This window comes from Papaver somniferum, chromosome 5 (assembly GCF_003573695.1).
Source record: "Papaver somniferum cultivar HN1 chromosome 5, ASM357369v1, whole genome shotgun sequence".
NCBI lineage: Eukaryota > Viridiplantae > Streptophyta > Magnoliopsida > Ranunculales > Papaveraceae > Papaver > Papaver somniferum.
In genome coordinates this window covers 183058859-183081085 of record NC_039362.1, presented here as the reverse complement: position 1 = coordinate 183081085, position 22227 = coordinate 183058859, and the positions used below count along the sequence as shown (strand labels likewise).

General features: G+C 37.9%; 1 pseudogene; it reads right to left on the bottom strand.

Moving 5' to 3' along the window:
• Positions 1-948: 948 nt before the first annotated feature.
• Positions 949-20386, bottom strand: LOC113280262 (annotated as a pseudogene).
• Between the last annotated feature and the right edge of the window lie 1841 nt (positions 20387-22227).

Genomic DNA, 22227 nt, shown 5'->3' with positions numbered 1-22227 from the left:
ACATAACATTGGAATCCTAGAAATTTCCATTAATGGAGAGTTCGGTAACCTTCGTGTTTGGACAAAGTAACCGAACAACACTTTTAGAATAGTTCGGTTACTTGCCTGTTTAGATAAAGTAACCGAACTACACTTCCAGATGAGTTCGGTTACCTGTTCTTCACATAGGAAAATCGAACAAGCCCAAATCCACTTGAAAATTTTACATTTTTAGGAAAATTTTGACCAATTCAACATACATTATCTAAGTTTGAGCATACCTGGACACTGAAATACTCTTCCTCCGGTTGTGGTTGATAAAATCCATCATATTCATCTTGAGATTGAGTTTGGGGAAGAATAGAATCACCATCTAAGAAATAACTCATATCCGGATCATTGTGAAGATTAACAAATACTCTAGGAGAGGATGGAGATGAAGAATCAGATGAGTTTTCATCACTTGAATACCCAAAGTTAGTGAATTGGAAGAAAAAAAATTATTTTCCATGTTTTTCTCCTTCATCTTCTCTAACTTTACTCTCTCAACAATTCTATTCATCTAATAAAAAACCCATCTTTTAATTTAATCTCACTAATTATTTTTAACTAAATCATTTCAGTAATCATAACATAAAATTAATTATAAGGGTGGTTTAGGTATTAATATAAATATTAGATATGGGGTGATCTAGATTTTCTTCTAATGTCTTTACCCAAAATAAAATCATGGTCCCCAAAAAAAAGGATGGTCCCCAAAAAATCGTTCTTAGTTTATCTGTCCATTAGGAAAGAAGCCCAGAAATAACTTTTCCCAAACATATAAAAATTGGAAAGCAGACCAGCTCGACTCAAAAGCGAACTAGCTAGGCTGTTTTAGCACTTTCCAAAATTTGATACTTGGAACTGCTTAAGAGTTCTCAGGGATTAAGCAAAATTTCCGCTATATGCCGTTTGAATCATGATGGCTGGGATGCAAAATTTTCGAGCTCAATTTCATATAAAGAAATTACGAACAAACAAGAAAGATTAACGTCCAAGACACATTGGTTAAGACAATCGTGATTATACATTGAATAACCACCCCTGCACAAACTAAATTCCAGATATACAACTTCTTGGATTCTTCGGATTAGGTAGAAAGTGTAATTGCCTGACTTGGTGGAGTAACAAAGAGTGAATGGGGTTATCAATTGCCAATCAGTCAGTCAGTCAGTCCTTGACATCAGCAACACCTTCTGCGGATATGTGAAACCATGCTTCAGCTTCTGCTAAACATGGAGAGCTGATTATTTTAGAGATACGCTCCTCGCCCTCCCTTTACGCAGTGGTAGTCTGACATATAATTTTTGTTACCGTCTGTATAGTATTATTAATCGGAAAAAATGCAGTTGAAAGGTATAGAGACCCATCATAAAGAACAAACCTTGTTGTAGAAGCATGAGCCATCATGTTTAATTTGTGTCCCAGCAAACATAGCAGAACCATCAACTTGCGCAACAGCTTGGTTGGTAGTAACTACAGCATTACCGACCTACAACAACAACAGAGCAGCAACCCCCAACAATAACTGTTAAGAGAAGATCTCTCAGATACTAAACAGAGCAGTCCCCTGTAACAGAAGGATAGATTTCTATGAGGAGTTGCAGTTATGGGTTCTACCTCAACAGCCAACTTCTGCAGGCTCCTTAAAAACTTCGCAAGATGCATTTTCTCCCTTCCAGAGAAATCTGTCCTACAAAGAGCACAATCCACAATTACAAGGGCAAACCTGTGACCCACAAAAAATCTGTCAAGACATTGCATAAGTCATTCATTTCAAGAGCGAATTTAGGAGAAGGCCGTGCAGAATTTCTTCTTCTGAAAGGTAAACCAAATCAACGAAAACCCCAAAATAACCTTATTGGGATGTGAAAACTGAGGGCTGACTCGTGCAACTCCTCTGAGATTGACTATCATTGATGACGAAAAATATACTCTTGGCACTACAACAGCCTGCCCTGTCTTGTTATTTCAACAAATCAACATATTCTCTAAAAAAGGAGGAAAAAAACAAATTTTCTCAAGGGCTCAGAGGGAGACAAGGATATATGCCATTCTGAGCTTGACTTAACGAATTATGCACAGGTTACCACCTTCAGTGGCTCATACTGTATATTCAATCATGAGAAGTTCCTCCAACATGCAAGCTATCCAGACCTGACTGGGAATCGTAGTTGGAGGGGACCACTGAATTGGGACCATAAGGAAATACGTCGAAATAGCTCTTCTGAACCGCTTCTTGTATTGCTTTGGCGAGACTACAGTGGGAAGGACTCATTTTTCGAACCTCCTAAAAAAACCTGAAGCACTTGACCCATGTTTCAAGGTGCTTGTCCAAAGTGTACTTCCTTGTAAAATCTATGATGCCATGGACACGCTCTTCTCCTCGTCCACACCCACCAGTAACGAGTAATCCATCACATCAATTGACTGCCACAAAAATATAGTCAGAGTTCATATCATCATCGGTATCATTAATTTCATTACTGAACTGGCTGTTAGTTGATAGGCTTACTGTAAGAAAGGGGGTATCATTCCAGACAGCTCTTCCACGCGCTTTTTTTCCAAGAAAAATCGGAGAAGTTGGCATCACTTCAATCAGGTTCTGATCCGGATGAACCTTATTGCTCCCACTTGCATCTGGATTATACCATAACCTGGACGATCCTTTCAGGTTATATAGACGATCCTTTCAGGTTATATAGCCTTGTAACGTTGCGTTTGAACAAAAGCTTCTCCACAACCAAACCATCCACTTTCTGTTCCTTCCCTCCTTCAAGATGCTTTGATGTAACCTTCCGAGAAACAAGAGATGAAGTTCAATAACTCATAAATAGTAATATGAAGTGATGGAGATACTATCTATAGCCAGAATTTGTATAACAAAAAAAAAAAAGAAATAGCAAAATTGTCAGTTTCGAAAGACATTGTTATTTCAATGCAGGATAAATATGAAGTGTTAACATTTGCTATTAGCTCAAAGGTTTTGCACATTCAACAGAGTCATCAGACTTACGAAAATCGTTTGGATAGTTAACGCTCATGACCAAAGAATAGGATGAGTACAGGATGGTTGAGATCACTCGATTGATTAATTTGAGCTAAGACTAAGAATGTTCCAATTGTTGAGATGCTATAGTGTAGAGTGTAAGAATTTCTCAGCTTCAAATACTGAATTCAAGTCTTAAATTGGCACATTTGTACCAAAATAGGAAGAATAAATCTAGACCCTCCCTGGCGTTCCAATTCATAAAAATGAGACATTACAATCATTGAGAGGCGAAGCTAACATTTTAAGGAAGCATCATCCTAGATGAGTTATGTTCAACTTATGGGTTATATTGAAGTTTACATGACACTAACAGTACTCCGATGAAATTAAGAGTTACAGAACTTACCTTTAAAGAACACAAGTAGCAATTTCTATCATCCCTGCCCACAACTCCCCGGTGCTAAGCCTGATGAAAATTACGGTTCAATTTGTGGCCAACTAAAGACAGCCCTGATCAAAATCATAGCTTAAAATTAGAAGTAGTAAAAAGAAACAGAATTTAGAAACTATGAATTAAACCGACTTAAGCGAACTTCTAAATCTAAACTCCGAACGCGTAATGATATTATAAAAGCGTCTCTTAAACGGGATTAAGCAAACCACGAGCTTTCCAAAACAACAAAAACAAGAAATTAGTAGAAATTGGGAATTCAACTTCACAGGTTATAAATCGGAAACCCTAGCGAAGAAAAATCATCATCTGAATGTAAATGTGGGAATTCCTCATCAATCATCATCTCTGTTACCGAAAGAAACCATTGGATTTTTCAGATCTTTGTGTAGAATATTAAGGTTTCTTGATTCGTTTTCTTCCCCATCGTCATCATCTTCAATCATGATTTCTACTGCAACATGTTCGTCGATGCCTACAATCTCAGTGCAAAGAAAGGTGATTTCTTCTTCTACTTCTTCATATTCTTTGCCCAGAGTCATATATCTTCCTGCATCTCCATCGCCGTCATCTTTAATTGGTTCAACAACATCATCTTCGCTGCTTTCTGCCAATTCGTTACAGATTGCATTGATATCATCTACCGTATCATCTTTTTTCTGTTCGCCCCAAATTTCATCATCAAAATCATATCCATATGATTCATATTTGTCCTGCGACTACACTAAAATTTTCAGAGTTCCCACGTGTCGTGGAAGTTAACGAACATTGAGTTATCTGTTCCTGGGTCCACGATCCGATCCAATCAGAGCTTTAACTGGATCAGTGCCGCTACACGGCAAGAGATACAACGGCTCCAGGTACGCATTCAAGAGCTTTCCGTTTCTTACCAAGCCACCATTCTGGTTACCACCACCATCTCACGAGTTGAACTCTGAAAACGTGAAATTCATCATTAGAGGTCGATCGGCTAAGAAAGGTTGGTATAGATTGACAGCCGATTCTAGTCTAAAACGTGAAGAAGTTACTCTCAAACTTATAAGGGCCGGTGGAGGATTCCTAATCCGGGATTCAGAGATGAATCCGGTTTGTACCGGAGAAATCATGTTTTCAAAAGATTTGGATTATGATATAAGGGCATATGAAATGTTGATAATAGCGTCTGCTCTGGAAACAATTGGGAGTGCATGGTTCCCGCTTGAGATTTCTTCCCTTTGTTATCGGTATTTTGAGAAGTGACACATTGTGGCATCTCAGGCACGATCTGAAGTCGCTTTACAAAACCAATCTTTGCAGCGAGAAATTGTTATGGATCTATCAGAAGATCATGCTGACAATTGAAGCTCAGCTCATTGTTTCACATGGAAACGAATCTGGTGAGAGGTGGGGCTGGAAGGATATTAGTTTCTCTTCTATGCCTATGGAAGCTAATTATGGGGCCGACTACCTGGCAAATACTGTCCAGGTAGCTGGAGATTCAGTCATAACAGTTCCTAGGCCAGGCTATCAGTGAATTCAACATCAGAAACTCCATGTGCTACTACAAGAGATACTGGAGAGAGACTGTTACGAAGGATTCGTACACTTACCAGCGAAGGGAAGGAAGAGTCGTAGTGATCTGAAGATGTTATCTGTGATTGCACGAAATTTCAAGGCAACAGGAAGCGTTGCTTTTGATGTGGTTCTGTCCATTACTTACTTCTTATTATAGCATCATCCTACACATCTTAGTGCTACTCTGGGCTAATTACATGACTACTGCTAACAAATGTTTTTTTTTTGTTTTCCTATTTATTAAATTTCTGAAGTATATCCATTTCCACCATCAGTTTAGGGTCTTGTACTGTACTGTACTATGTACCAGTTTTACTGTATGCTCTTAACAGCTAATGAACTTTCTTTCTTGTCAATAGTAACAAAAAAAAATATCAACTTTCTTATCTACCAGTTAAATGTTTACGCTCAACAGCTTTATGTATACCAGTTTACGTCACAGGACACCTTCATGTTGTCAAGTTCAGCAATGCTAGGGATAGACTTGAAGAGACCAAGGAAGCAGGCGACCCGAATCACACTTCCATTTGCACATTCTGAGGAGAAAAACCTGTGTGTTTTTACAGAAAGTAAACGAGAAGGATATACAGTTATATATTCAAAGTGATATCATTAGCGGAACATCTAGATGACAGTGAAACATCAACACTAACCGGGTGGTAATATTGAGCTTTACGTAGTTCATCCCAGACCACCACGACTTCTTTAAGGCATCCCAATATGTTTCCATATTAGAGCCTTCCTGGAATGCCCCTAAAGAGATTCTGCAGCCAACATTCCTATAGAAGTTCCCTAGTTGAATAAAATGCTGTCAGTTCACTTTTAATCACATAAAACATGTTGACGTATCATCATCATTAATATCATTGAACTTAATAAGCTGTTAGTTGATAGGCTTACCGCAGGAAAGGAAGTATCTTTCCAGACAGCTCTCTCAAGCAATCTCTTTGCTTTGTTTCCAAGAAAAATCGGAGAAGCTGGCATTGCTTCAATCAAGTTCTGATCCAGAAGAAGCTTGTTTTTCCCACTTGCATCGGGATTATACATTGACCTGGACGATCCTTTCAGGTCATAAAGCCTTGTAACATTGCGTTCGAACAAAAGGTTCTCCATAACCAGAACGTCCATTCTCTGTTCCTTCCCTCCTTTAAGATGCTTTGTTGTAACCTTCCAAGAAACAAGAAATAAAGTTCAACAACTCCACAAAAATAGTAATACGAACTGATGAAGATACTATGTATACGCTGAATTTGTATAACAATAAAAGAAGTAGCAATCGAGATTCAACATCAATATTATCAGTTCGGAAGGACATTGTTATTTTAACGCAAACGAAAGATAAAGTTTGGCATTAGCTATTAGCTCAAAAGTTTTGCAATTTCAACCAGGTCTTGGCTACATTGTACCATCACACTTACAAAAGTAGTTTGGATAGTTAACACCCATGACCAGAGAATAGGATGCGTACAGCCGTACAGTATGGTTGAGATCACTTGATTGATTAATTTGACCTAAGAGTGTCCAAATGGTTGAGATGATGTACAGTAATTCTAAAGCATGATTTGCAAATCATCAACATAACATGTAAGTTTTTCTCAGCTTGGTGTCAAAAAACAAAAAAAAAAGAACTTTAAGTTTGTAGTAAAGGATGTTGAATTTGAAAAAACAATGAACGTACCTGATAGACCCCCAGATCTTCGCCAGGCAAGTTGGGCTTCTTGTGCCGTTTGATTCAGATAGATACTTAAAATACTCTGGTGCAAGCTTGATAAATGACTCTAATTCTGTCTTGGTTAGCCCTTTGATGATAAACCGATCATCCAATGATTTAGCAAAATAGGCGTTGCTCTTACCACCCTGAGCATTCCAATCACTACAACGACTAAGGGACCTTAAGAAATCTAGCTCAGATGGGCAACATGCCCTCCTTAAGGCTTCAAACCCCTTTGCAAAGTAACAAGTCACAGCATACTTCACCCTCCCAAGTGGACCATCGTCACTGAATGTCACTCTAACATGCGAGGCCTTTGTATACACGAGTGGATCTGAAATCATAGAGCTCCGAGAACCAGACATGGATAAAATGGTTCTGCACATACAAGAAGTGCCGGCAGATTCATTGCTCAAAGGCGAAACAGATACAGAGAGGTTAAAGTTGGAAAAGTGTTTAGAAGACGAGGTTTTCACCAGTCCATGCTGCATCGAGGTTCGCTACAATCAAAACTGACCCTCCGATATTTCCCTCCACACATGTATCTTAGTTTCTAAAGGTTCAGCTGGGGCATTCATCACATTTAAACTTAAGCTTGAAAAAAGATGTGGCCCTGTGGTGTTATGATTTGGTAAGGGAGCCACCTGCTCACCACTTCCTTCCAGATTGGAATTTTTATCACATCTTGCTTGGAGTCAAAACTGGGAGTCTTCACCACCTTGCTTGGAAGCTGAGTTTTTGGATACAACTACAGAGTCCTCCGTACATTTTTGTATAGAGCTGTTGACCGCCTCCTGGAGGCTGCTGCTATCTGGTTTTGCTGCACGTATCAGTCGGTGGTCCCACACATATGAACGGCTCGCAATCAATTAATTTCAAGTAATGCCCGATATAGAACTTTCTGGAGAGATTCCTGTGTCATTGTCAGAACAGAATGTTCAGTGAATGAAAAGAAAAGATAGGAAACAGAAGATTTGCGGTCTAAATAATTCCATGTCAGATCAGGCCAGAAAATATACAGTGGGAAACGAGAGAAAGGTCACATTTCTTCCATGATTAGCAATTTATCACTTTTACTTCAGCCAGAAATCAAACTCCTACATGACCTGAGTAGTTAGAAAAACTATCGTACCTCAAATTCTACCTTCTCCTTCTGAAGCAACTATTCGAGATCTCCAATGTGACGTCTTGACTCTGCCACTTTTACTGATAAGGTGCCTATTCTTTTTATTGCAATCTTCCGGAGCGCATTAAGTATTTCAGTAAATAGAAGTCATGCCCTGTCAACCACCTGTCACAGACAGCAATCAGAGAGTACCTACTTCAGTAACGACAACTTTAAGTATACGTGTGGAACCTCAGTTCGTAATAACTGTACCTGATTGACCTCGTTCTGTAACCATTCTGGATTTCTGTAACCCCGAATAGATTCAGATATTACTACTCTACGAATTGCTAGTGGGAACCCATTGGTAGGAGAAACTCCGCAAACTTATCGTGAGGCTGCCCTGTCGATGAGTATAAGAATGAAGATGTGCTTCTGAAGGCATCTCACAGGAACTGCAGTGGTAACTCTTAACAAAAAAAAACAAAGTCTTTAATCAGTCTCCAGTCATGAAGTTGGAGACGCAAGAAGAAGTAAAACAAAATACCAAAAGCCGATATTGAGAAGATTACCTGAGCAAATAAATCGTCTCTTGCAAACCTCCTCAAGGGCTTGTCAAAGCTGCCATAGTATGTGATACGTAAGAGATGAGCCCATTTAAAAACGATCCCTTTCCACACACTCCGGATTGATAACCAAACCAAGATGCTTTGATGGTCCGAAGGGGACGGAGGAAAATCTTCTTTGAAAGATCCTGGCTTGTCAAGGTGATTACGGTCTTGCTGAAAAGATGTTGATTTAAATGTGGCGGTTTCATTTATATGGGATCACTAGCTTCTTTTCCCCCCAGCAGCTCAGCATTCTTAGCAAGAGGAATACCACCCATTCCTTGGAAGATATTTGGTCTCCATAGAATCTCGAAATTTTGTTTTCTGTTTCACCTCATATGGTCAATATGGCGGCTCGTTTCGCAATATTCCAGAGACATAATTCGTCTGAGTAGGTAACAATGAAGAAGAAGAAGAGAGATATACCATTAAGCTGGAGGTTACCTCTGTGTATAGAGAAGTGGGGAACTTAGACAAACCGGATGATTGGGGAAAAAAGAAAAAGCTTCTTTTGCAGGGAGCGGCTTCGGAGGTTATCTCGGATATTGTGAAAAAAAGTGTATCCTGTCAGATTGTGAATCAGTATTCGAAGAGATCCCTGAGGTTTGGATGTGGTACAAACCGCGAACGCAGCTATAGTAGATATTGACTTACCAAGACTGGAAGCTTTATCGGGCAATGCAATAGTTAGGGGAGACTTCAATGGAGGTTCTGGAAGAGAGGCACCTTCATCAGCAAGAAAAGAAATCTCCAATGCCAAGTGATACGCTGCAGAGACCCAAACTGGAGAACGTGTTTAACTTTTTTCAGCTCATCGCCATGATGCCTTTTAGAAAGATCTGAAAATAAAATGTCCACTCGAATCATACATGATTTTCAGTGAATAGAAGCTAACATTAAGAAATTCAAAAATCATCATTCTAGAGGCATGAATGGGGAAACTGATGCACACGTCAAAGAAAATTTTCTGCTCCATATTGGGTTTATTTCAACAGTGAAAAAAAAAATTCTAACATTATCCTGATCAAAGGTATAGGCATTTTAGATGTGTTATGCTCAAGTTATGGATTCCATTGAAGTTTACAAGACCCAGACAATATTCCGATAAATTAAGAAAACTGAACTGTAATAAGTTACAGAACTTATAGTATAACCCAATGGCTCGGGGCACCCTTCAAAGAACATAAGCATCTTCGCCAATTTCTCTCCTCCCTGCCCAGAATTCCCATCCCATGTGCTTCAAGGGACTTCTCCACATGGAATGCATCACAATAACCCGGCTTTTGAGATGAAAGATGATCAACTATTTGTGGACCTGTGCAGCGGGCTATATGCTCTAACAGAGGCCTCTTGATATTGACAACAAGAAATATGCTCTACCAATAAGACATTAGTATGATAAGCAACTATCTTTTCTACTGCCATCTTCAAATAATCCGTTTCCTATGTAAAAAAAGTGAGAAAATAAGAAAAAAAATTCAAGGAAACAAAAGAAGAAAAGAAAATACCAGTCCATATCCACAAAATATGGATCTAATCATAACCAAACTCCAACACAGGTACCAAGTGTTAGACACAATATCTGCAGATACTGAATACATGCCCATATGACCAATCCATAAATTGTTTTGTTTGATTTTACTTTTATCCAGAAGATCATCTGGATTATATTAAGATCAAACAACATAAAAACTAACTAAAAAAAAGGATATCTAATAATAAAAAAAATCACTTTAGAAGGTGATCTTTCTATTATTCCCTATAAGTTAAACTGATGAATGATAGCAAAATGTAAACGGTAACAACCTGCTGCAATAGCATAAAAAATTTGATAAATGATTAGACACTCGTTGATATTCATGAGCTCTGCCAAGGATAAGAAAGCGGGGCTTCTCAAGGTTGGAAACATTTTTCTTACAAACAACTCCTTTAACAACAAGACATGCAACTCACTGTGTGGGGAGCAAAAAAAGGGCAAATCAAGGGGATTTCTTATGATAACATCCACAACCTTTAGGAGCTATTGGCCTTAAAACACAATTCTATGGAGATCCTAGGATAAATGTTTGTAATTTGAGCTAAGGTTATATTCATATACTTTACCATTTCATCTAACAATCATGGAGACATTTTAGAATCAATGTCTAAATGTGAATTTACTACATGTGTCTGAAATTTTAAATCTCATTTACTTAAAAATGTTAAATCTCAAACTAATCGTTGTTTCTTTCAGTAGTTACCAAATTCTACCAGAATCATCTCACAATCCAAAATCAAATTTCACATCAAAGAAAAAAAAAAATCAAAAATAACCACAAATCAAATTCAATACCTGGTTTGAAGAAAAACTGCCAAACCAAAAATCAACACACGATCTATGTCCAGTCAAATGATCTGTGCTTGTCTTCGTAGATCTTCTTCAATATCATCATCTTTATTTACTGATCAATTTTCATTTCATTTGGCTATCATTGATTTACAAGCATATTTCTCCTGCAGCTGCTTTTTGTGATTAGATAGGCGTACGTTGAGATCGAAAATCCTCCTGGGGTATTGATTTGGAGTATGTATGCCATTTCAGACGGCGGTGGTGGTGGCGGCGGAGGTGGGAAAAAATTTTGAGGGAGAGGAAGAGAAGAGGATAAGTAAGGGTGGGGAAAGAGAGTAAAGTAGCCGTAGATGGAAACGATGGAAGATGAACTTCTAAAATTACTCAGTTACCCCTTACAAGGCAGCACTTTATTCTCGGTGTCCTGCTGAGTGCTGACCTTTTGAGGGGTGTGGGTGCCTAGTTAGCAAATGGCCGAATTGAACGCGAATTTGTCGCGAACTTTTACGTAGCAAACGTTAGCGACTTATTCGGCCGTTCAATTCGTGCGTTTTCCTGATCATCCCGGGTTATTCGCGTTTGTGATGTACCGAATAAGAATCGGACGTCTCAATTCCGCTCATTAATCACCTGACCAAGTTACTATTGGGCCTATTTAATAGCATTTTCAGAGGCCCAACTTACGGTTCCCCATTTTCTTCAAAAAATCAGGGGTGTGCAGCGGACGGACGGATACGGATTAGGAGTCACCCGCGTCCAATCCGCAGCGGACGGACGGATACGGATTAGGGGTCACCCGCGTCCAATCCGTCAAAGTTGTGGATTTGGAAAATCCAACTGTGTCCGGCCTAATCACCCGCAAATTTGACGTCCGCGGATCAGCGGATGATATGGATCGGATGCAGATTAACCGCGGATTTAGTAAAAGAAAAAAAAATAGCTACCAGAATTCGTGTTCTATGACCAATTCCTCGTTTGCAATTGGTTTACCACATTATGGTCACTTATTTGATGGCAACTCATCTCTTCCAACACCATAACAGGTCCCTTCTCTTTCACTCTTTGTTTCATCAGTAATACTATTTGATAGTTTGATTGGATGTTTATTGTTTCAATTTGCTGGAGTGCATGTGTTTGATTATCACTGAATTTATTACGATCTACACAGAGGTACATACAGTGGCGGAGCCATACTTTCCAACTTGGGGGACAAATATATAAAGGAGAAGATAGCACTAATGGCGGTCGGAGGTCGCCCGAAACTTTTTGAGTCTTTTGCGATAAAAAGAATAGAACTTGTCTCAAGACTCCACAAAATATAATCAATACTTCATAGAACCTTATAGTATGTAAGCCTAGTGCTAGAATTTTTTATAAGAAACTTTGAAATGTACGTAAATAGTTACACAAATGAAGCATATTATAGTAACTTTGTAAAATCCAGGGGGACAATTATGAAAAGCTTAAAATAGTCACATTGTAAATTCTAAGGAGGACAACTGTCCTCCCTAGCCCTCACTCAGCTCCACCCCTGGGTAGTTTTCCTCCCTAGTCCTCACTCAGCTCTGCCCCTGGTATATAGACAAAGATGACATCCACTTGTCAGATATTATTATCAACTCGTTGAATTTTTTTCTTTTATTTATGAAATCTTTTCGTCAGGCCTAAAAGCATCTCCAATGCTAGTGTCGTAGAATCTTACCTGATATTTGGTATAAACAGGCTAGAAAGAAGGGGAAAAACACTGGTATAAATTGCAAAATTTTCGCGGTTTTTTTTTTTGTTTTTTTTTTTTGGTTTATATGTCGTATAAATGAATTGAAAATAAAACTTTGGCAAATATGCATCTTCGTTGGTAAGGACTAAGGCCTATTCCTATGGGTATGCCAAAAAAAACTTGTTTGGCATACTGGATGGCATGGCAAACCAGTTGTGTTATTATGGGAAAACCTATAAGCGATAGACATTCTAGCGAGCGATATTAACAATAACGCCAGCGATAAAGTCTTTATCCCCGGCGTTTAAGTCTATATCGCCAGCGATTTTGATTCTTGCGCCAACAGCTAGTTCTTTATCGCTATAAATATGCAACTTTCAAACTCAAAACTTACCCCAAATTTTTTTACAAAAAAAAAATTCTCTTTTACTCAATCTTTCTCTATTTCTCAATCTAATTTATTTCTTCTATTTTCTCCAAATGGCACAATTAACCAAACTTGATTCTGCAACACAACTTGATTTTTCTGGAGTAGTGCTTGAAGTTGTCGTTGAGAAGATATGTGATATGTTTAAAGAAATAAGTAAGAAGCAAAGAAGTCTCCAAGTTTTGGATATCAACCAAGTCAAAACCACAACTAAGAAAAGGCAAAGAAAGGTTAAAGGCAAGGAAAATCAAGGCAAAACTAATTTGAAGCCAAAGAAGAAGATAAACAAAGGAGACTCCGTTCATGAGCGCATTGATTGGAAATTTGGTGAAATGAAGAAGATTAACAAGATGAAGAACATTGTCCCAAATTTTTATTTTTAAAGTTTATATTTCAAAATATTATTATCTAATTTTATATCTTGTAAAAAATGACTATCTAATGATTATATTGAAATTTAATGAATTTGAGAATTTAAGATTAATTCTATTCTTAACCTAATCTTATATTTTAATTAGAGATACATTTAAACAGATATTAAAACCTAATACTTAGACAATTTTCAAATTAGAACATAAGAACTTAAACTAATACTTAGACAACTTAAATATTAAAACTTAATATTAAGTGGAAAATCGAGAAATGTATTACATAAATATTGGACAATATTTTAAAATGTTGAAACAATTTTCAAATCGGAAATCTTTTTTCGTGGATGCGACGATATTCTGCACGACACCTACGTCGAAGTTCCATCATAGTTTTACCATCCACACGACACCTTTGTTGAAATTCTATCATAGATCTCCCATTCCTCAAATTTGGACCTTCTTGATGGAGTAAAGCAACAAATCTACTAACTTCCTTATTGATTGTACTGAAGTGTTGATTCAATTCTGAAACATCATGATTGTTGAGATTCATTGTTTCTTCTTGAAATTTTCCAAAAATCATTTGCCATAATGTTTATGATGTAAGGCATTTCCTAATGCAGTATCCTCAATAGAAGAAACATAATTCCTGCAAATACATCCATCTTCTGCAACAGTGAATTTTGGTTTCCGCCTTATCTGACTTCTCATATTTTGACTTCTCATATTTTGATTTCTAAATCTAATTTGACTTCTCCAAATTTCATTATCCACATAGGCACGATCAACAACTCTTCGATTTGCGACAGCATTATGTTTTGCTACGAACTCAGCAGTGCTCATATTGTCATCCATACTCTTTGAGGAATTGGAATAGTGATGAAAAGAATTGTAGATTGAGAAGAAATTCTGGTGTGAGTTGAAATGAGATTGAAATTAGGTGAAAAAAATTATATATTAAGAAATTCTAAAGATATTTAGAAATTCTGGTGTGAATTGAAAGGAGATTGAAATTAGATATTTATAGGAGGGAAATACTAATCGTTGGATGAAGATCTGATAAGCAATGATCTAAGAGACGAGCGACAGATTGACTAGCGTCATCGATTTAATGACTAGCGAGCGATGGCTTGACCACCGAGTTATGGACACTCTATCGCTCGGTAGAAACTCTGTCGTATATGCCTATATGTTATTCCACACATATTGGCATATGAGTTTGACAATTCGGCATGCCCATAATGGATGCATATATGTCAAAAACCAGTATTTGGCATATGCATAGGAATAGGCCTAAGGATGTATTTCCAAAACAATTTGTGCAGATCAGAGTCATGAAGGAATTACAAATACAACTTCTACTTAGCCTTCTATTCAAAATGTTTTATTAATAACTCCCAGATATAGGATGCTAGCATCGTGGAGTACTATGTTTTCAAAAAGGAAAAATAATTGTCTATCGTCATTAATTGGTATTTTCTTGTTTTTCATTAATGGCAGTGATGGGGATATCTACAACAGTGGAAAGAATCACAAAGACTTCATTTGAATTCCTTATTTATATACTCGGTAGGTATCACTGTTATTATTTTAGTTACTTATTTAAAGAAGAGAAAAGATCTGGGTTTTCAGTCTTCCGAAAATCGCCTCTTATTATTGTTATATTATCATCTTAGTTACTCCCTCCATCCCACTATTAAGTGATCTACTTTATGTGTTATTAAGTAGATCACTTAATAGTAGGACGTAGAGAGTATTTTTATTATAATTATTATTATTACTACAGAAAAACCTTTATATAAGAATACTTTATAAAAAATTAAATTCTACTATATGTATAAAAATTTACAATTTCAACTTACGAATATTCGTAAGGCCATTTTTCATTAATATTGTTGTTGTTTTTCGGAGTCAACTATATTGATTTGTTTTTTTTGCCAATAATAGTGAGAAGTCATTGTGGATTGAGGTCCCTCTTCTACGATTCTGAAAGGTATTGTTATCATGGGTAACACTTTTTTCTTTTCTTTTTTTAAAATCCTAGTTCATTGGAAGATAAACTTCTATACGTCGAACGTTAGAAGTTCGAGTTCCCCCATTGACCGTCTTTGAAAGAAACGAGATGCCTAACTTTGGACGGTAGGAAGCAGTAGCAAATACTAGTCGCCACAAATAGTATTCCCAAGTTTCTCAATATTATTTAAAGTGAAACCTTGTTCATGTAGTATGTCTTTGGTTCGCATGAAATTAAGCGCCTACTATTGAATTTAAATAAATAAATAAACTGACTTTCTCATAAGATCTCCATAACCTCAATTTATTCTTATCTTAGTATTTAGAATCACTATGATGTTGATCAAGCTAATACTAATTCGACTTAAAACCTTCTGATTTGTAGTTGGACAAAGGGCCGGGGCAAGGAAGAAAAGAGAATGAGGGTGTTTCATTAGTCACTTTAACTTTCTAATGACGTTTTATATTTCTGTATTTTACTTTCATGGTTATGAAATGATTTATTCTAATTCCATGGTTATGATTAACAAATTAATTCTTTTAAAATGCTTATCGGATTACTTTTACCCTGTGAAATATTCTTGTTCTCTTTTTCTCTCTTTTCCTCCTTTCTTTCCCTGCCAGGTCGCCGTATACATCCGGTATTCTTTCCGGATGAGTACGCCGACACCCCATTTTAATGTACTGGGTCGTTTAGAAGTATTTGGAACACCCTTTATCTAAATGTTTTTCTTAATTGTCAAAATATCTTTTTAATTTTATTGTTATTAATAATTAAATTAGTTAAGATAATAGATTATGTTAGTAAGATTAGATTATATATTTGATTTAGTATTAGTGTAAGCAGAGCCGGGCCTGAAGGTGTGCAGGGTGTGCGACCGCACAGGGCCCAGCTCTGTCGAGGGCCTTTTCCTCCCTAAGCCCAACTGTTTATTCCCACGAAACAAAAAAGAAATCTTGTTTGTCTTCAAAGAAATTCGAACTCCTTAACTAAAAGTCTAAAACTAATAATCCAAGTAGTGTTGGTTAATGCATTATCCACCGAGCCAGTCTATTCATTGTTTTTTATTCTAGACGCGCTTCGTATTTATGATATTATTACTACCTCCCAAGACCATATATATAATACATGCGGCGATATTATTGAATTTTTCTTGCGTATTCTTACTCCTGCAGGTGTATCTCAACAAATTAAAGGTTTCAATCGATTTTTTTTTTTTAAATACACGTTAATAAACCAGTTAAGTGTAAAAAAAATCTAGCGATTTCATCCATGAAAAAAATATTAACATTTTTTTTTTTACAATTGTTACAAAATATTCGACACTATAAAAGGCCCTACAAAAAAAATTCGCACAGGGCCTTTCTAGACACAGGACCGACTCTGAGTTGTAAGAGAATTAATGTTAAAGATCATTTGAATGAGAAGAATGGAGAAGAATAGTTTTTGGAAGATTTCTTTTTCAAAAACTAGGTTTTGAGATTCTTGTATTGAAAATGAGTGATTAGAAACTCAATTTGAGGAATGCAAATTTTCATAACGATTTGGTAATGAGTGACTTGTTGAAATGAAAACTTTTAAAGGGTAGGTCAGCAAAGAAGTTGAATTTTTCTAAAGGAGAAGTAAAGTTATGATGACGTTGATATCGAGTAAAGTTTTGATGAGGTGGATGTTGAGGCTTATTTGAACCACACCCACTTTTACCAAAATGTTGGGGACGATTACCACCCAGAAGACTGACCAAAGTATTGAGAACAATTACCACCGGATCTAGGAGATGAACCAAAATGTTAACTTTTGTTACCACCAGAGCTACCAACACCTGAAAAATTTCGAAAGGGAGGAGAATTCTTCTTTGTGTAAAATGCAGATAGAGCATTTTTGAAGTCAAGAACAACAAAGGAATCACGAGACTTACTCTGTAACCACTGTTCTTGATGAATTAATTTAGATCATATAGCTCATTAGACTACTAAGGAGTCTCACGATGTTGATCAGTAACAACAAAGTGATCAAACTTTAAAACATGTAACATAATATCATCATCAGAAACTCGATCATTTATAATTACTAAATTATCAACAGTCTCCTTTATAGTACTCAAGAACTCTAAAATAGAGGAATTACCTTGTTTGATCGAGTAGAGTTGACGACGGAGAAGAGATTTACAAGATATAAATTGATCATAAAACTCCATTCTCAGATAATCATACATCACTTTCAAAGAAGTCAATCCAAGAGTACTGGAAGAAATACATCTGGTAAAAGTGGCATTAAGACATGAGAAAACAATAACACCCATCGAGATCCATAAAAGGTACTCCGAATTCGGAAACATAACAACAATCTCACAAATCATGCATGACAAGCATAAGATCCTGTTGGAAAAAATGGGTCAAAAAATAGAGGATGAAAAATAAATAGAAGAATCGTGTACCCCTGGATTCAAGGCTATTTAGATTCTTTTAGACAATAAAACGAATCTCGATCTAAGCCAATAACAGACAAAGAAGCATACTCAGCAAGTGATGAACTGGTTACGATACCATGAAATCAAAAACAATTGATATAGAATTTGTAAGGCTAGTATTCTTAGTTATGAGTCGTCATTTTACTTCTATACCCGCGAGTATCCCGTGTCCCCCACGGAAATCTTAGCGAACATAGTGTAACAAATTCCTGACACAGCCGCTAACGTGGCAGCAGATATGCCAGGGATGCCATTAAGTCTGCTTGATCATCAAAGGTGAGCAAATATCCCTCCCTTCGTTGTTATTGGTTGAATTATTCGAACTTTCCCTATTAACTTCGTAAGTACAACAAGTCTCTCGAATTATGCCTTCAGGATTCAATGAAGCCCTAACATTGTAATCGAATTCAAGATTGTACTTTCTTGACCCGACCAAGAACACACTGTTTAAGATTCTGGCGATGCTATTAGAGAAGAAGAAATAATAATGTTTAAAAATATGTTTTCAAGAGAAACAATCACCGCTACTTATAGGGATTTTATATCTCTTGGAGGTATTTGTTCATCACCAAACGACACCTTCAAAAGGTACCAATGGTGGCTCTTGGCAGAGAAGCGTCTGTTCAAAATTTCAATGAAATTTGAATTAGGTTTCCAACCTAAAACCGGAAATTTCTACGAGGCATACAATTGTCCCATAACTAATTGGTTTATTAAAGAAATCAACATGGCTTATTAAAGAAGCTCAACTTGACTTATTAAGGATTCCTAATGGTTTACTAAAGAAACCAATTCTAGCTTATTGAGGAAGCCCACCAGATTTATTAACGAATCCAGGTGGTTTATTAAAAAAACCAATTATGGCTTATTGAGGAAACCCAACCACACTTATTAAGGATGCCCGGTGGTTTAATGAAGAAATTGGCTCTGGCTTGCTATGGATTCCCAATGGGATTATTTTGGAGGCCCAATGGTTTGTTATGGAAACCAATTTAAGATAAATACAAATTTCAAAAGAGATAGATATGTATTTTTGGGATAACTATAAATCTTGAGAAGATGGACATAGATCTTTCAAGATGTGCACAAATATTGTGAAGATAAGCATGGATATTCCAGGATATACATAAATATTGGGGAGACAAGTACAAATCCAGGTGGTTATTTGAGTTAACTACAAATCCTATGGGATAAAGATAAATTTAGGTGTTTATTTGAGATAACTATAAATCATAACATCTAGATTTGTTTCCTGCCTATAAATAGAGGCTAAACTCCAATTCAAAAGCTACATAATCACATTTACTTTTCTCCTCTAAAAACCTGTACAGAGCTCTCTCTGACTTAAGAATATGAGTGTGTTTGCAGGTACCCTCTCAATTTCCATCTACGTTTTCTGGGGAAATATAACAACGATTGAGATTCCATTATCTTAGGGAAATTCCTATGGAATGAACAAACATGAAGTTTGCTCATTTTACTCCCATTATGGACTCAAAAAATGTGAAAAACGGATGGACAAACCAACAATTTTGTTGGTTTGTTCATTGCGGCCCAACATGAGACGCCAATCTCATTTAAAACCGCGCGGGCCAAGAAAACCCGCTGGCGGATGAAGTGAAGTCTCGCGGACTGTGATGACCCGCCAGCGGTTGATGTCAACCCGCTAGCCAAACACCAACGACTACATATGAACGGCCATAAACTCTCATCATCCAACGGATAGAAATTTTGAGATCTATAAATGCTTCTCACTGCAACTCCAAATTCACACATTCTACACCTCTAGTAACTTTACTCTTCTTTGAGCTAAAAAATAAACTCTTCACTTCGATTTCTCGACCGTTGTTAGTTCGGCGAGCTCCATATACTGCAGAAGAAAATGAAACTATTTGCATAAACTATATTTTAATACAACATCAACTGGCTTCGGTACATAATACAGGTTTGAAAGGCTGTCTTCCGCGAGTCTTCCGCGAACATCTTGATTTGGTTATATCCGCTAAACCCATCCACGAAAGATAACATGTCGTATCCGCATGTGTTGTTCACCATCGAATCGATGTTCGGTACTGGGAAGTCATCTTTAGGATATGCTCTGTTCAGATCTCGGTAGTCGATGCAGCATCGGACTTTGCCATTCTTCTTTTTAACTGGCACCACATTGGCTAACCACGTCGGGTGTTGTATTGGCTGGATGAAATTGGCTTGTAACAGCTTCTCGAATTCTTTTTTAATCGCCAGATCTATCTTCTCCGGGAAATTGCGTCTCCGCTGCTTGACAGGTTGGTATTCGGGTGAAACATTGAGGTTATGCGCGATTAAATTACTATCAAGGCATGGCATCTCATCATGCGTGAACGCGAATACATCTCGGTATTCCCGTAGCAGGCTGATCAATCTCGACTTTTCCTTTTCTTCCAAATGTTTTCTAATGCGTACGTACCAGGGACTATCCTTTGTTCCAAGATTTACTTCCCCCAGTCCATCGAAAGTCGGATCAGTTTTTTCCTTCTCTTCTAGCAAGGCCTCTATAATTGCTTCTCCATTGCTAAGTGTTTCCTCATCTTCAATCGTTGGGATCGATTCTGGCATTTCTTCATCTGCGGATGACATAGCACAGTGTTGTTGGATAGAAGCTTCCCCGGCTAATTTCTATAAGCGATAAACATGTCCTCCCTCCGGTCGGGATAAACGCTTAAACTGACTGTTTTTTGTTTCAACGACAGCTCTTTTGTTTCAAGTGGCAGGGCCCATCCGGGATGGACTAAGGACTGATTTAACCTTCTCCTTTACTTGTGTTTCAGGCTGGAACTCTTCCCATTTGGGGAGAGTAGTGAAACGCTTCGATTGCTGTCCTTGGTCCATATCGGGTTGTGCGTAGAAAACTGTGTCTGCCATATACGCTTCTTCAGGACCAAATGGATTGCTTGTGGCAGGGATCCCGAACTGCCTTCCGCCAATATTTGTTTTGACACATTGGTGGTACGTGGATGCTACTACTTTGTGTTTTAATATCCATCCGCGTCCTAGCAGAACGTGGAATGTAGTATCATCTTCTAAGACGTAGTAAGGCGTGAGCGCTCTGATGGGACGGATCTTCATCATTAGATGTACTATTCCCATAGCTGTCTGGGTTTGCCCTACAAATCCTCTTAAGATCGTTGCACGCATTTTTATTTATGCCCTCGGCACTCCTAGGGACTACAGTGTGTGAAGAGAGATCATATTAAGGGATGCTCCACCAACTATAAAAGCTCGCTTAAGCGGCTGCTTGTTGAAGTGAGCTGTGAGGTACAAGGGTCGGAGGTGTTCCCCCGGATAACATATATCTTCATTAATAAAATGTGATTGCTTCCCTGGGTAAGGGGTTGTACGCTTTTCCGGATGTGACGGCTGCGATGGCCTTGAATGCTTCTCGTATCTGTTTCTCGCTAAAGCCAAGAGAATCAAAGAATTGTTGGGATAGTATAGTTTGAGCGAATTTACTTGCAACTCCTTTGGTATCTGAGAAAATGGCCCCTCTGCTACTTCGCAGGCTTCTTCTTCTTCCACGTCTTCCCATGGTTTCCATGTCTCGTCTTCTGTCGATTCGTGAGAGATCATCATGACTTGGTGCTGGGGAAGTGGGTTCTTCTGGATACTCTGCTCCCCTATCTCCAGTTCTCATCTATTCCGCTTTCTTTGTACGTTGTATCTCAAAGAGAAGCATTCCATTGTCGGATGATGGACCCTTCGATGATAATGACAGTAACTCTCATGCATCTTATCTGCTGGCGTAGGCTCTGTGATCACGGGCGGTAGGCTTTCCTCCTTATTGGCTATCCACTGCTCAAGAGTCCGATTATTTTCTCATTACTGCATGGCAGTGGAGGTGGCGGGTTCGATCTTCCTCCGTCCGCTCTTCCTCCTCTCCTGCCAGATCTCCTCCTCGATATGTTGCTCCGCATTTTCTCCTGTCACTTCCTTGATCATTAAATGCAGCGTTAACAGAATGCGACTGCCAGTTGTTTTCACCTGCTCCCGAGCTGACAGCGTCTGCGCAGTCTGATATTCGAGCGGCTACTTCCTCAACTTCCACAAACGTCTGGAACTTGAAATTTGTTAAGTTCAAACGAAAGATGGTGTTCATCCCTCGGATACATATTTCCACTAACCGTTCCTCGGGTATATCTTCATGACACTCTAGTGTAAAATCACGAAAACGGGTGATATACTTTCCAATCTCTTCCTCCACTCACTGGGTGCACCTTCCTAGGTCTATTGAAGTGACCCTTATTTGCGCTGAATAAAATTTATTCAAGAAAAGTTGGACCAACGCGAGCCATGACTTAATACTTCTGGGCTTGAGGTTGTCATACCAGGAGAAGGCAATGTCAGTCAAAGATTTCAAAAATTCTCTCATACATAGGCTCTCGTCCTGCGCGTAAGTGTTCATGGATGACATGAAGCGGATC